We start from the raw sequence: 17,431 nt of genomic DNA on the forward strand, positions 1-17,431 counted from the left end.
CTCTGCGAAGGCTGAATGATGTCATTCTTCATCATTTTCTCTACCTCGTCGCGAATTATACGACGTTCCGTTGCTGACATACGGTATGGTCTCTGGCCTATTGGTTGATGGTCTCCAGTGGTAATCCGGTGTTTTACCATCGATTTGTCGGATTGAAGCACTCAGAGAACTCTTCAAGAATGGCTAGTAGGTTCTTCTGTTGTTCCTTAGTGAAATTTGGTGATAGTAGAGCTAGAAGATCTTGCCTCGTAGTGGTAGCGCTAATTTCGCCCACAGACTCGGCATGGGAGGTTTCTATGACACTCAGCTGTTCTGCAATTAACGGCTGAGCGTTTTCTACACACATGCGTCTTGGAAGGGTCTGTGGTTCTCGGCGACAGTTAACTATCCACAATACACCGAATCCGTTCTTAAGCGAGACGACAGAGGCTGGGATGACCAATTTATTCTTCAGTCGGATGCTTCTCTTACGTCCCACTACAAGATCCATAGTTGATGCATGACACATGACAGTTACCTTTCTAGCGTTAGAGCAGGAATGATCACTCCATACAGCACACATAGTCTCCACACACTCGGATGCGCGTCTTCCTGTCCAGAGTATCCCATCTCGTCTAGCATAATCTTTGAGCGACCACAATCTGTAATTGCCTGAGAAGCTTACAAAAAGTCTCATCCAAGAGTGACTTCATGATTACACTCTTGTAAGACGATGAATTCTGTGTATGGCCACTTATACCCACACGAATGGTACATCTTCCTGTAGTTTTTACATATTTCCCATTAACGACCTTCAGCAGAGATATTTTGCTGTCGACGAATACGGTTTCCTTCAACTGGCGACGGTACTTCTCCAAAATGACTGCATATGATGCTCCAGGATCCACAAAAGCTAGGCTTCGCCGGCCATTCATGAGGATATCGACGCAGTTTCCTAGCATTTTTGTAGTTATCTCATCGGCAGCTTCACCTTCAAGGAGGGTCGCACCCTTTAGTTTTCCAGGTTGCTGCTGCTAGGTGAGCGGCTGGAGCTTCGGCGAGGGATACCTTGATCGGCGAGCTGGGGAGCGTCCTCTCCAGCGTCTACATCGCGGCGATGGTGACCTACGTCGTCCTGCACCCACATTTTCTTGTTCATCTACGTCGATCTGGAGTTGGCGACGGCTAAGATCGGTCTGGTGTCTTCTGGCGCTGGCATCATCAAATATCCGCCTCCTTTCTCGACAATAGCGCACCATTGGTCACGGTCGTCTGCAGTGGAAACATACTGGTTGGTTAACCCGGGTCCTCCAGATGTCAGTCTTCCTTGACGTCCCAAAAGGTTCCTCATGCGGCATTGAAGGAACGTAGCTCGGCTAGCGTCTCGACCTTTTCACCGTTTTAAAGGGAAATGAAGGACGAGAGATTGGGTTCAATGTCTGTTCCACTTCCTACCTTATGACCACTTGAAGCGTCTCGGTTTTTTGCTCGCTGTGTAATCCAAGTGCTTCTGAACTTCCTCTCTTACTACCTAACGAAGAACACTTGTGAAATCAGTTGCTTCCTCCATCACTACCATCGATACGACGTTTGGAAGCCGTTCAAACATCTTGCGTGTAATTATTTTTTGATACTTTGTCTCTATATACTGGCAACATTTTATGAAGTCGTCTGCTGTCGAAACCTCCTTCAGGAGTAGGGCTTGATACATGTCCTCAGCAACACGCTTCATGAGATGTGCAACCTTATCTTACTCCTTCATTCTAGGATCCATCTAGGACTAACTATTTTACACAGCTCCAAGACGTCTTGAATGTAGGATGCTGTAGTTTCTCCTGGACGCTGTGACCCGCACTTTATCTTCATCCTTCCACTTCTGTCGTTGCGTGTCGCCGAAATACTTGCGTTGTTCCGCGTGGAATACTTCCCAGCTTGTGAACTTCTCCTCGTTGTTCTCATACTATTGCTTGCCAGTGCCCTCCAAGTAGAAAAATACGTTAGCCAAACACACGGATTCTTCCATTTGTTAAATTTGGCTATACGCTCATATACCTTCAGCCACTTGTTTGGATCTTGCCCATCGTCACCAGAGAACCCGGAAGGATGTCTCATGTGGTGGCACACAGTTGCTGTCATCGTAACGTCCTGTTCTTCTTCTGCCTTCGGTAGATTGTGGTCTATTGACTATAGCTCGAACTAGGGTTTCTCGCCACCTAAACGGCGGCTCTGTCGTGGCCTGATGGGAGCCACTGTGTCGTCTATAAGTGCGCTATCACAAGTTCCAATACTCGGCGCCTCCACCGGAATAATGTCACGTAGAATAAGGTGTAAGTACTTGAATGACGAAAACTAACTTCACTTAACGAGGGTTTATTCAGCACTTGCACATACAAGAGGGCGGACCGTATAGTCTCCGGCCAGAACACATGCAGTATATATACAGCTACAGAACACTCCAGTGCAATGATTCTTGACATTTGTGGATACTTCTGAAATGTACTCGAACCGAATGTAGAAATTAAAATTCTACATTGGAAGGGAGTTTTTAACTCACGACCCTCCATGCAGCAGTGTAGTATCATAACCACTACACCACGGATCTATTTTGCTATTATCTTGAGAATATTCTTGCATTTGCAGACAACGCGACGTGCTGTGTACGTAATCTTGAGTGAAACATGCCGAATGTTGAGGTAAATATTTAGGGCATAATTCTCCTCTCTTCCATTTTCTCAGTTATTACCTATTAAAGTGCCTCCAAATATGACATATAACTAATGCGAAAGAAAATTTTCACAAGCTGCGTTCGAAGTTCTGTGAAGGGGCTCAATTATTTGCGTTAAGAGCAGTTTCTCCCAAAGCGTACTGTTATCCTTCGTCCTCTTGTTCAACACTTCAACGAAGAACAAAGCAATATGTGAGTAGTATGAGATGTAAAAATCTTAATTGGAGCTGTAGTGGGGCTGTTTCAACCCTTCGATGAGAAATCTATTCTTACCCTCCACAAAATGAATATCGTTAGTCGAATAACTTACGAGTGCCGGCGTAATATTTCAGGTGATGATGGCCGTCAGCTTATTTGACACATGGAAGTAGATGGTATATAGGGGGTTTGAAAATAATATCGGGGTTTTAAGGCTTTGTAGCATTTATTACACTGAACTCACACTCGTAAATACTACATGAAATGCAAGAGAAACTCAAACAGTTTTGTCTGTATACCCGTGTTTGCAAAGGAAACTATGAAACTACCAAGGGTGACAGAAGAGCGTGTTGAACTAGTAAGAGAGTCTTCTCGGATGACCGAAGAAATTAATTAGGAAAGCTAGATGTGAGTGATCAGTTCCAGTGATGTCTGCGTGGAGACATTTAGGGGGACGATTATCGTTTGTAAACAATATGTTGCAACATAACGATGAAGATTCCTTGGTTCGTGTCGTCTTCATTGATGAATCGATATTTCATATAAGAGGAAATGTAGTCACACATAATTTGCATATCTGGCGGTCCGAATATAGTCATGAAATGGTACAGTTGTAATGAGGCTCTCCTAAATTAAACTTGTTTTTGTGGCCTATCCCAGTGAAAGTTTATGGACCTTTATTTTTCGATGAACCAACTGTAACTGGTAGTTCTTGTATTGATGCGCTGGAAGTGTGGCTCCATCCTCAACTGAAAAAAGATGAACCACAGAACATGACTTACTAGAAATATGGTGCACTGCGTAACTGGCATAGCTCAATACGCTATATGTTCAATGACGTTGTACCTGCATGCAGGATTGGGACAAGAGGCCAGATCACAGAGCATCTTTCGCATGGTCTCCACATTTACCGGCTCTGATGCCATGGGATTTTTACGTTTGAGTGTTCATAAACGATCACGTGTATGTGACTCCGCACCAGATGAGTTGTCCGACTTAAGAAACATGACTGAAGCAGTTGTTGCCACAATTACCCCAGACACACTGATCAAAATTTGGGAAGAACGCGCCTATCGACTCGATGAGTGCCGCATGACGAACGGTATTCACACTACACACGTGTAAGCAACTCAGTATGAGCTGATGTTTTATTTCTAATTATAGGCTGAGTCTAATAAGCGTTACAAAGCTACAAAACTCGGATTTTCATTTTGAAACACCCAGTATTATGACATCGACTTCACAAGGCCTAGATAGCTTTAGGAACAGTAACACATGGAACCGAAAGGAGCTGGGAACACTTTCTAGTTTTGGCTTGTCACAGAAAGACATTACGGAAATAGGTTTGGATATCCACGAACAAAACGCATATCCCAAATACTGAACTAGGAAACAGGACAGTACGAGTAACCAGTAGCATATCGACTGCTGAAATTGCTAAGAAACCATTTACTAGTCGTAGGACTTGTTTGGCCAAATACCATGACGGTCACAAAGAAGACATTACAACAGCTAAGGGATCACCATAAGAACGATCTTTGAACTGTTTGTCTTTTTCCAGAGAAGTGTCTGAATATTACTAGAAGCGTACATCAGATTGTGAAAATAGCTACACAGCTACTCTAACGTCGCACCGTGCAACCGGGAGAGTACTATAAAAATATTTTTCGAAGTTTGGTTTCCTATGATTTTAGCGATAGGAGAAACTATTCTAGCATTTCAGAAAGGTTATTTGATGTCCGAATCCAGTTTAGAGTACATATCATTTGCGTTTATGACATTTGCTTTAAAATGAGGAATGCTTGGCATTTCGGTTGCTACGAATATATATTTCAGACAACCATAAGCGGTTATTGTCAAGTTTAAGGAATATAAAGTCGTTACGACATTTATTGGCACAACTCTTTTCATCAAGTGACGATCTCTTCCCGTGACGGTCTACGAGTAAAGCGAAATCGTGAGGACGTACATGTTGAATCTCTGTAATATACAGAATGGCCAGAAACAATCTGAAAAGCTAGTGACGATGTTGCAGAGTACGTTGTGATGAGAAATGGCTGTTAAGAAAAGAATTCTATACGTTACACCGTTTCCAAGTTCATTAGCATTGAAGTTAGCAAATCAGCCAGTTGTGACGCCAATTCAAGCGGCCCGCCAGATACAGTTAGTGTCAGTTGTTGTCATAGCGTAGATCATAGTGAACGAGACAGCTCAGCCTTTGACTCGGGTGCGATCTTCGCTAGCGTCCCATGTCCGGTTTTTGTATTGCTCTCCTGTTCGGTTTTAGAAAACAAAACGAAGAATTCGTTTGGCGACACCGTCAATGGCGGGCCGCTTGAAACGACCTACTGGCTAACTCCAGGGCTGATTAACTCGCAAATGGCGTAACATATAGAATTTTTTTCTTACATTTCTCAGCGCAACACAATTACAAGCTTTTCTGACTGTTTCTTAATCACGCTGTATAAGGGGCAAGCAAACAATTTCCGTACGAAGGCTGTACAGTCCAGAATCGGTATGCCAATCGAGAAAAATTGCCGTGAACACTATGGGACTCATCCCACCGAAGCACCAGGTTGAAGACACGTGTTTGGTGAAGCACTGCGTCCTACTGCGTGACCAACTCCGTAACTGCCTACTGCACATTTTCATCCGACAGAAAACTTTGGCCCATCAATGCCTTCTTTAAGGGACCGAGAACTGATAATCGCGTATTGAATGAGGCTGGCCTTCCAGATCGACTGGCGTCTTGTGACGAATTGTGACCAGCGTGGAGCTTGACGCACGTTCCGCAAAGGTGGTGTTCTACAGACGTGGTGCCACATATACTTTATTATCCGATGGATGCCTAGTGGTGTTTATCCTTCCGAAGCGAGGGAAAGAAAAACAATATGTTGGTCCTGTGTTAATCATTTAGTGATAATGTCGTCATAGTTCACGTTTCAACGATTACCTCACGCACGTACGAGAGAAACGAATGCTACACTAGTCTCGAATCGGAGTCGCACAACCTTGCATTTACGCAGAAACAACGCCCACAAACGGAAACTTTTTGATCCGTTCTCATAATGACAACATGTGCCAAGGTGACGTATTTAACGTTCACGAAGCAAACGCACATAACGACAAAACAGATTTGACTCAGGAGAGTTTTTGTTAATGCCACTTTAAAATAAGTAAGAAGTTATATCCTCACTTACCTCTTACATTGCCATAGTTTATTTGAGCATGCTGAATGTTACCCCTGTTACCTCTGTTTTCTTTGGATGTACAGCGATCAAATTCTGTATCTTACTTAGAGGCAGGCCTAACACCGAACTTTTCTAATCCCAAGTGTAATCTTCAGGGACAAATGTTCTGAGGATATCCTTACAGAACGAAATTTTAATTTACACACTTGTTTGCGTCGCAGACCCAAGTGTGATCAACAAAAACGATTACTGGGAAACAACGATACATTACAACTAGATATTCAAAGGTAACGTTGTTCCCGTTAGCTGTGGGGCAACTAAAACTGCTCTTATTTATTTGAGCGGCAATTGAGTACTCGATAAAAATCTAACGCTAATTAGAGCACTATCCAAGCACGAGACCAATAATGCTTGGCGAATACAGCTGAGGACCATGACCGGTTTGCCCCCGTGCCTCTCTGATGACGTCAGAGGAGACTGCCATGCTTGATAGAGTTTCGCGTAGGAATCCGGAACACCCCCCCTCCCTTCCCCACCACCACCCTCACCCCCTGGTTGAACACATTCGAGATGTACAGCGGTATGTACTGGCGAGGTCCACGACCACAAATGACTATTGCATGTACACACATTAAAAAAAGTTTTTCATCACCTCGGTTCGGAGAATTCCGGAATCTGTACAGAAAAACGGAATAGAAATCAACATAAACATAATTTCGGCCCTTTTCATTGTTCATGAACACATTGCATGTTGTACCACCATACAGCGAGACCTTCAGAGGTGATAGTCTGTTGTACACACCAGTACCTCTCATATTCAGTAGCACGTGCTCTTGGATTGATGCATGCCTGTATTCGTCTTGGCATACTATCCACTAGTTCATCAAGGCATGTTGGTCCAGATTGTCACACTCCTCAACGGCGATTCGGCGTAGATCCCTCCTAGTGGTCGGTGGGTCACGTCGTCCATTGACAGCCCTTTTCAATCAATACTAGGCATGTTCGATAGGGTTCATGTCTGGAGAACATGCTGGTCACTCTAGTCGAGCGATGTAGTTTTCCTGAAGAAAGTGATTGACAAGATGGACACGATGGAGCTGTGAATTATGACGAAGGCGAATGCCTAGCCAATATGCTGCCGATATGTTGCACTGTCGGTCGGAGGATGGCATTCACGTGTCATACAGCCGTTACGACGCCTTCCATGACCACCAGCGGCATCCGTCGGCCCCACATAATGCCACCCCAAAATAGCAGGGAACCTCCACCTTGCTGCATAGATGGACAGTGTGTCTAAAGCATTCAGCTTGACTGGGTTGCCTCCAAACACGTCTTCGACGATTGTCTGGTTGAAGGAATATGTTACACTCATCGGTAAAGAGAACGTGATGTCAATCCTGAGCGGTCAATTCGGCATGTTGTTGGGCCCATCTGTACCGCGCTGCACGGTGTCGTGGTTGCAAAGATGGGCCTCGACATGGACGTAATGCAGCCTACTGCGCACACTTTGAGTCACACGACGTCCTGTGGAAGCTCGAAAAGCATTATTCAACATGGTTGCGTTGCTGTCAGGGTTCCTCCGAACCATAATCCGTAGGCAGCCGTAATCCACTGCAGTAGTAGCCCTTGGACGGTCTGAGCGATGTATGTCATATGTCATTGACAGTTTCTGTTTCTCTGCAACTCCTCCATGTCAGAACAACGGCGCTTTGGTTCATTCCGAGACTCCTGGACATTTCCGTTGTTGAGAGCCCTTCCTGGCACAAAGTAACAAAATGGTTCAAATGGCTCTGAGCACTATGGGGCTTAACATCTGTGGTCATCAGTCCCCTAGAACTTAGAACTACTTAAACCTAACTAACCTAAGGACATCACACACATCCATGCCCGAGGCAGGATTCGAACCTGCGACCGTAGCAGTCGCGCGGTTCCGGACTGAGCGCCTAGAACCGCTCGGCCACCGCAGCCGGCACAAAGTAACAATGCGGACGCAATGGAACCACGGTATTTACCGTGTAGACATGGTTTAACTACAGCAAATAGGGGCCGTGTTCGTACTTCCTGGTGGTGCGACCGGAACTGATAGGCTGTCGGACCCCCTCCGTCTAATAGGCGCTGCTCATGCACGGTTATTTACATCTTTGGGCGGGTTTTGTGACATCTCTGAAAAGCCAAAGGAACTCTGTCTTTGTTACAATATCAACAGTCAACGACTATCTTCAGGAGTTCTGGGAACCGGGGTGATGCAAAACTTTTTTTGATGTGTGTAGTTCCATCGTACACAACGGTGAGGAGGAAAGATGCATAGGAGCAGAGATGATTAACAAATGAGTTAACACGGTAAACAAAAGATTAGCTTAACATGCATTTTTCATGTGTACGAACATTTATTATAAATAACTCTGTAAGAAACAGGGTGCAGCTATCAGTATTTCAACACGGAAGTGGCTCTCTGAACTAAGTACGAACGACGGCGTGTCAGCAAAGGGCTGTAAGTCGAATATGGCTGTTTGACTGCCTCCAGCTATCCTACATCGCTGCGGCAGAAGGTGTTAGTCGCTGGAGGCATGGCTTAGCAGACGCTCAGCATTGGATCCGCCAGGTTCCGCAAGACCACTGTCGGCGTCAGATGCAAACCTGCTATTTCATTAACTGTATGAAGTGATTCCAAAGTTTCCTTAGCAATGTCGCTCGGTAAATGGTTCAGGTGGCCCTGCTTTCACTGACGCTAGCAATTCGTGTCGAATTTGAAACGGATAATACCGCCAAGGCGCGACGCACGTTTCCCCCGGTCACTACTCCTTAGGGTCCTTTTACGTACAACGCTCTCGCACCGTGTTACACAGGGTGATCCTTGCTAACGTTTAAAAGCTCCAAAGCGATGCAGATGACGCAGAAGCAATTAATTTCGTATGAGACACATGGGGTCGCAAATGTCAGGAAATACCCCAAAAGTGGATGGCAAAGGCTGAGCACGTGAACTCCCTGGATAATGTACCCTATGTGCAGTTGTTGAGCCTATCGGTGTGTCGCACTTGACCATCCCAAGTACTTCTATCGTTGTGCCTCTCGGACCACATGTGCCATTTTAGCACATAGTGCTAAGTGTGTGAGTCTTGCATTTGGCAGGCAGTATTTTTGTCATTGCGATAAAAAATTAGGTCTTTACATTGAGGTACAATTTATTATAGTATTTACCGGTCTTACGGTCCCCGTTACTTTGTACCAGAGTATCGTAAAAGCCAAGATCGCTTAAATACTGTTTACTGGATAACCGGTTTCAACACTCTAAAGGTGCCGTCATCGGATCTGAAATTAGACTAACATTTATAAACCACGTGGATATATATTTATAAATGTTAATCTACATTCAGATCGGATGATGGCACCTTTAGTGTGTTGAAAAACAGTTTTTAAGCCATCTTGGCTTTTGAATTATTTCCACAACAGAGGGATCGTCCCACTACGCAATATGTGTTCACTGCAAAGCAAGCATATGAGTATAACCTTTCGAATTGTGTCTTTAGCAGTAAATTATCTACATCAACATCCACATGGATACTCTGCTAATCACACGTAAGTGGTTGGCAGAAGGTTCATCGAACCTCCATCAGAATGATTCTCTATTATTCTAATCTCTAACAGCAAGCGGAGGAAACGAACAGGTACATCTTTCCGTGAGAGCTCTGATTTCCCTTATTTAATTATGCTGATCTTTTCTCTTTATGTAGGTCGGCGTCAACTAAATATTTTCGTTTTCGGAGGAGAAAATTGGAGACTGAAATTTCGTGAGAAGATTCCGCCGCAACGAAAAACGACTTTGTTTTCATGATGTCCACCCCAAATCATTTCAGTGACACTCTCTCCTCTATTTCTCAATAATACAAAACGGGCTGCTTTACTTTGCACTTTCTAGATGTACTCGGTTAGTCGTATCTGGTAAGGTCACACACCGCGCAGCAGTACTCTATAAGTGGACGAACAAGCGTAATGTAGGCAGTCTCCTTAGTAGATCTGTTGCATCTTCTAAGTGTTTTGCCAATAAAATACAGTCTTTGGTTCGCCTTCAACACAACATTTTTTGTGTTCTTTCTACTTTAAGTTGTTGGTAACTGTAATTCCTAGACATGTAGCTGAATTTACGGCCTTCAGAGTTGACTGATTTATCGTGTCATCGAAGTTTAACCGATTTTTTTAACTGGTTTCTTTACTGAACAACGCCTGTAAGCAAAAAGAAGAAGGGACGAAAGGAAAGAAACACAAAACAAGAACAGCTTTTATTTGGATACAGCGAGGACAATAATTTTGTAATTTTTACGTTTACAACACATCATACTTACAAAAGGTGTTCGAAATTTGCTCCTTTTGCAAGTATTGTGTCTCTCAATCATCCCTTCACTCCCACGTGTGGCAAGGTACGTCATGTGGTGACGTCACCTATTCAACATTTCTTATTTTTGGGATATTAAATCATTTGTCTCAGTGTGATCTACGACACTTCGGGTTTTTTTTTTAGATGTTAACGTGAATCAGCCTTTGTGGCTTCGAGTTGCCAACAAATCAGGTAGTTTCATTCAGGGTTTGGTAGTGGGCACGTCTTAACACGACAGCTGTCACGTCTCCACATAGATCCACTGCACTGCAGCGATTCCGTACAGCTGACTGATACACAAACATCACCCTCACTGGCATGATTTACGTCACATGGGGAACTGTATATAAGTCCCTGGTACCAATTTTGTATCTTTTGCATCGCTCTCAGTGCATGGAATAAAATGAAATGATCGTGTGGCATGGAATGTCGGAAGGCCCCTTCCAGGGAAGTTCGGCTGCCGGGTTACAGTTCTTACTTCAAGTAAAAAATGTCATGTGACTAGGGATTCCCGTCGGATAGGCCGTTCGCCGGGTGCTAGACTTTCGAGTTGACGCACTTCGGCGACTTGCGTGTTGATGGGGAAGAAATGATGATTATATGACAACACAACACCCAGCGCCTGAGTGGAGAAAATCTCCGAGTCAGCCGGGAATCGAACCCGGGACCTGAGCATTGACAGTCTGCAGTCTGCCGCGCTGACCACTGATCCTTGCGGACATCACATGACAGCCGTTAAAGTTCGTTTGTTGATCCTTCCACTCAGCAAAACAGGCGGACTCAGTGCGTGAGAGTAGTCACCGTAACAACCAATATTCACGGCAGTCGCTGGTATCTCGTAAGACAGCCAGAAGCTCTCTCACGGAGTGGCTTGTATCGCGACCTACGACAATTCCTCTCCGGTGGTTCTTTGCGTCAGAAACGCTGCACCCGCCTCCTCGCAGCAGACGGCACAAAGAACCGAATCATTTCTGAATCAGAAAGCATTGTCGCGCAGCACATTAAGAAAGATAAATATCCGCAGCAACTTATTTATCACGGCGTGACAGTTTTAATAAAATGCCGGGCGGCCGTAATTGAAGTATTAATAACCGCCACGGGCCGGCAGTCGACTTGGCCGACGACGACGAGATTGATGGAGCTGGGGAGGCGCAGGCGCTGCCGATAGACTGCGGCCAACGCACAGAGGGGGCGCAACACCGCACTCGCTACTCCAGAAAATGAACCCGCCGCTCGGCTACCGGCTGCGTTAGCGCCGACTCAGGAAATGCGATCTATATCAATAAAGCCGCGCCGTCACGGCCGCTGGTTTACGAGCTCAAAGTGCGGGCGCGCAGTGAATTCACCCAGTATAAACATTTAACAATGCTGACTGGGATAAAGTCTTTCAAATCTATAAGTTATCCGACCTAAAATACAATGGTCGGCAACAAATTGTACATAAAAGAGACTGTAGGTCTAAGAGACGAAAGACATGAAATAGAAGGAGTCTTTGACTATGGAGCGCCGGCCAGAGTGGCCGAGCGGTTCTAGGCGCTTCAATCTGGAGCCGCGCGTCCGCTACGGTCGCAGGCTCGAGTCCTGCTTCGGGCATGGATGTGTGTGATGTCCTTAGGTTGGTTAGGTTTAAGTAGTTCTAAGTTGTAGAGAACTGATGACCTAAGATGTTACGTCCCGTAGTGGTCAGAGCCATTTGAACCATTTGACCATGGAGCAAGGAAAAATTATGGCCCATCCACCATCGCACTCAGTGTGTACATTAAGCAAGCAGTAAGGAGGAATTTGGAAAGCGAATTAGAGTTCAAGCAGAAGAGATAAAAATCCTTGCAGGCGACGTATTATTGCATTGATATTTAAAACAACTCTCACTTATTCTTCAGCCTCTGATATACTTTGTAAATACATGACGTGTTTAGATATCTCTGGAGCATATTCAGATCCGTGTAGTAGCGTCAGCAAGCGGTCGTTTCTGTGTGAGAATCTCATATTAGAGTACTGTCACCATACAGGCAGTAGGTGCCACACTGACAATACTCTGATGTAAGGATCTTACGCGGACACAATCGGTCCCTGATGTAACTACTCAGATCTGAAGATGGTTCAGAAAGATCGAAACGTGACATGTGTTTTGTTATGTGCAACTGAGGCTGAATAATAAATCAGAGTTGTTTTAAAATAAAAAAAAGAAAACAGAATTTGCCGATGACATTGTATTTATGTCAGAGAAGCCAAATGATTGGGAGTTACTTGAATTTGAGGGCAGTGTTTTTTTTTTGTTTTGAATCATTAGTCCTCTGACTGATTTGATGCGGAGCGCCACGAATTCCTTTCCTGTTCTCCTGTGCCAGCTGTTATGATGACGACGAACAAGTCGTCGCCTATGTTGACTGATGGTCAATTCTAAATAGAAACATATAAATCATATCAGGTTTGCAAGTAAAGTCGATAAGGCGATGCCTGCATGGTCTGGATCTGGAACGACTAAAATAATAAGAACTCGTTGGTAAAAAATAATATATATTGTACTTAACTGGTTGTACAGGATTCTTCTTGGCTGCATACATATAATTATGAACAGATAGCTATTGAGGCCTCACTTAGGCCATACGTTACCAAGCGCCTTGTTACAGGTTGTTTCCTATCAGCTGAAGGCAATGCTACTTTACTACTTGACGTCCCGAGCAATAGTGGACGAGAGCTCGCTAGAAACGATGCAAGCCGCTGTGCGGCGCTAGCGGCCATGGTCGCGACTCGCGGATCCAGTGATACTAATACAGATTGCTGTCGATAACGGCAATCCCTAACAACAACCTCTTCATTTCAGAGTTGCATTTGCAACCTATGTCCTCAATTATTTGTGTGTATTCCAGTCTCTGTCCCTTCTCCTTATCAGTATTTTCCACATATCCATTTCTTCTCCAGTTCTGCACACAACCTCCTCATCCCTTACCTTATCAGACCACCTAATTTTCAACATTCCTCTGTAGCACCACATCTCAAATGCTTCGATTCTCTTCTGTTGCAGTTTTCTCACGACCCATGTTTCATTACCAGAGGTGCATTCTCAGAAATTTCATCCTCAAATTAAGGCCCATGTTTGATACTAGTGGACCTCTCTTAGCCAGGAATGCCCTTTTGCCATTGCTAGTCCGCTTTTGATGTCCATCTTGATCCGTCCGTCATTGGTTGTTTAACTGCCTAGGTAGAAGAATTCTTTAACTTCATTTGTTTCGTGACCATCAGTCCTGATGATAAGTTTCTCGCTGTTCTCATTTCTGCTTTTTCTCATTACTTTCTTCTTCCTTCGATTTACTCCCAGTTTATATTATATACTCATTAGACTGTTATTCCATTCAGCAGACCATGTAATTCTTCTTCACTTTCACTCAGGACAGCAATATCTTCAGCGAATCGTATCTTTGATATCCTTTTACCCTAAATTTCAATTCCACTCCTGAACTTTTCTTTTATTTCCATCACTGTTTCTTCAATGTACAGATTGAACAGTAGGGGCGGAAGACTACATCCCTGTCTTACACCATTTTTAATCCGAGCACATCGTTCTTGGTTGTCCACTCTTATTATTTCCTCTTGGATCCTCTCCCTATAGCTTATCCTTATTTTTCTCATAATTTCGAACGCCTTACACGATTTTACATTAACGAGCTCTTTTTCCAGGTCGACAAATTCTCCCGTCTCCGGCCATCCTGATTTAGGTTTTCCGTGATTTCCCTAAATCGCTTCAGGCTAATGCCGGGATGGTTCCTTTGAAAGGGCACGGCCGATTTCCTTCCCCATCCTTCCCACACCCGAGCTTGCGCTCCGTCTCTAATGACCTCGTTGTCGACGGGACGTTAAACACTAATCTCCTCCTCCTCCTCCTCGACAAATTCAATGAATGTGTCTTGATTTTTCTTTAGCCTTTCTTCCATTATCAATCGCAACGTCAGAATTGCCTCTCTTGAGCCTATATCTTTTCTACAGCCAAACTGATCTTTATCTAGCACATCATCCATTATCTTTTACATTCTTTTGTCTATTATTCTTGTAAGCAACTTGGATGCATGAGCTGCTAATCTGACTGTGCGATGAATCTCGTGCCAGTCAGCACTTGCAGTCTTCGAAATTGTGTGGATGATATTTTTCCGAAAGTTAGATGGTAAGTCGCCAGATTCATACATTCTACACACCAACGTGAGTAGTCGTTTTGTTGCCATTTCCGAAATGATTTTAGAAATTCTGATGGAATGTTATCCATTCTTTCTACCTTATTTAATCTTAATTATTCCCAAGTTCTTTTAAATTCTGATTCTAATACTGGATCCCCTGTCTCTTCTAAATCGACTCCTGTTTCTTCGTCTATCACATCAGACAGATCTCACCCTTGCTTTTAATATCACCGAAGGTTTTTTTGAGTTTCTTTGGTGCTGTTCTTCCGAGAATCATATTTCTTTCGATTGCTTTACATTTTTCAATGCATCCCTTTCGTCTTTGCTTCCCTGCGCTTCCTCTTTATTTCATTCCTCAGCGACTTGTATTTCTGTATTCCTGAGTTTCCCTGAACATTTTTGTGGTTCCTTCTTTCATCAATGAACTGAATTATTTCTCCTGTTACCCAGGGTTACGTCCCAGTTACCTTCTTTGTACTTATGTTTTTGTATCCAACTTCTGTGATGGACCTTTTTAGAGATGTCCCTTTCTCTTCCACTGAACTGCCTACTGAGTTATTCCTTATTTCTGTATCTATAGCCATAGCGAACTTCCAGCACGTCTCGTCATTCCTCAGGGCTTTCGTATCCCACTTCTTTGCGTATTGATTCTTTCTTGAATTCTTGAATTTCAGCCTACTCGTCATCACTACTATATTGTGATCTGAGTCTATATCTGCTGCTGGGTACGCCTTACAGTCCAGTATCTGATTTCGGAATCTCTGTCTGACAATGATATCAGCTAACGGAAATTTTCGCATATCACCCGGCATTTTCCATCTCTTTGTCTTGTGATTATTGAACAGAGTATTCGTTATTTCTAGCTGTAATTTATTAGAGAAATCAATTTGTCTTCCTCCTCTCTCTTTCTTTGTCCCAAGCCCATATTCTCCTGTAACCTTTTCTTCTACTCCTTCCCCTACTACTGCATTCCATCTCCCTTGATTTTGAGATTTTCATCTACGTTCACTTACTGAATTACCCTTTCATTATCCTCATACACTTTCTCTATCTCTTCATCTTCAGCTTCCGATGTAGGCGGGTTTACCTGAACTATTGCTGTCAGTGCTGGTTTGCTGTCGATTCTGATAAGAACAAGCCTATCTCTGAACTGTTCTCTGTAACACACTCTCTGCCCCACCTTCCTAGTCATAACGACTCCCACTCCCGTTACACCTCCTTTCTGCAGCTGATGATATTATCCTATAATCTGGCCAGAAATCCTTGTCTTCTTTCCATTCCATTTCACTGACACCTACTATATCTAGATTGGGCCTTTGCATTTCCCTTTTCAGATTTTCTAGCTTCACTACCATATTCAAGTTTCTGATATTCCATGCCCCACTCGTAGAACATTATCCTTTCGGTGATTATTCAATCTTTTTCTCATGGTCACCTTGCCCTTTGCAATCCCCTCCCGGAGATCCGAATGGAGGACTATTCCGAAATCTTTTGCCAATTGAGAGATCATCGTGACACTTTTTCTATTACAGGCCGCATGTCCTATGGATACAAGTTACATGTCGTTAATGCAGTGGTTTCCATTGCCTTCTGCATCTTCATGCCGTTGATCATTGCTGATTCTTCCACAGTTAGGGACAGTTTCCCACGCCTAGGACAACTGAGTGTCCTGAACCTCAGGCCACTCGTCCACCCTGTTTAATAAGGCCGTTGGAAGAATGTGTGTGACTTCTTATTTCGTAAGTCTTAGTCCACCAATGCTGATTATTAATCAAAATTTGAGCAGTGGTGGGTTTCGAACCCAGGACGTTTTGATTACAAATCAAAGACCTTACCCTCAATTTGCGGTGTCCTTTTCATTTTTTTTCAAAAGGCATAGAGTAGTCAGTTCTGAGCTGGTGGAGACAGGGTGGGCAGGAGTCGAGATCCAAGGCCTGACGATGATGCCTCCCCCTTCCCATCCCTCAATCACTCCACTCTATTTTTTTTTTTTTTTTTTTTTTTTTTTGCTTATCGGGAACAGGGTAAGTGCGGAGGTATGATAAGATTTGCAGGCAACAGCCCAGCAGATGAAGCGTGGAGGCAGGGTCGCCCGCATGTGACACCATCAAGCTGAGCGGGGATGACGTATATATCGCGTTTAGATAATAATTGGCGAAGAAGGCGCGGTAGCGCGGTCGGTGCTTGACTTCACTGTGGGTGGTTTGTAAGTACTGCCTGAAGTCAGGGCGTGATTCGTCGCTATTGTTATACATGTAGTTGATGGTCCATCCCTAGACCCATACAATCGCATAATTTTTGGTGGCGGGAAAATAAGTATCCCCAGAATGGATAGAAGTCCATAGGTCAATCGAATCCGGGTAGCGCGGAGGTAACAGGTAACGAACCGTCGACCAAGTTTCCATACGTCACTGGTCGCAGCACAAGTCAGATTTTGTACGTCGTCATCCACGAGGTGGAAAACTGAACAGAGTGGAGGGTCCAATAGTCCGATGGCGTGAAGACATTTATTTGTGACGAATTTTCCACATACAACGTGGTACCATGTTGCCCGGACGTTGGAGGGAAGGAAAAGCTGGTGGATATGACGCCAAACCGTGGGCCACCGCGTCGATGGATGTCTAAGTTCGATGCTGTTGCTGGGTATGTAACAAAGCAGTGGGGTGTAAAAGTCAATAGGTTGAGGAAAACGCGTGTTTGGCAAGTGGGCATAACAGAAGTCGACGATGAAATCAGAAATGTACGTCAGATGGTGACTGATGTGTGCGACGGGTACTGGTCGCGGGCATAAGAATTT

The sequence above is a fragment of the Schistocerca piceifrons genome, chromosome 5 (genome assembly GCF_021461385.2).
Source record: "Schistocerca piceifrons isolate TAMUIC-IGC-003096 chromosome 5, iqSchPice1.1, whole genome shotgun sequence".
In the NCBI taxonomy this organism is placed as follows: domain Eukaryota; kingdom Metazoa; phylum Arthropoda; class Insecta; order Orthoptera; family Acrididae; genus Schistocerca; species Schistocerca piceifrons.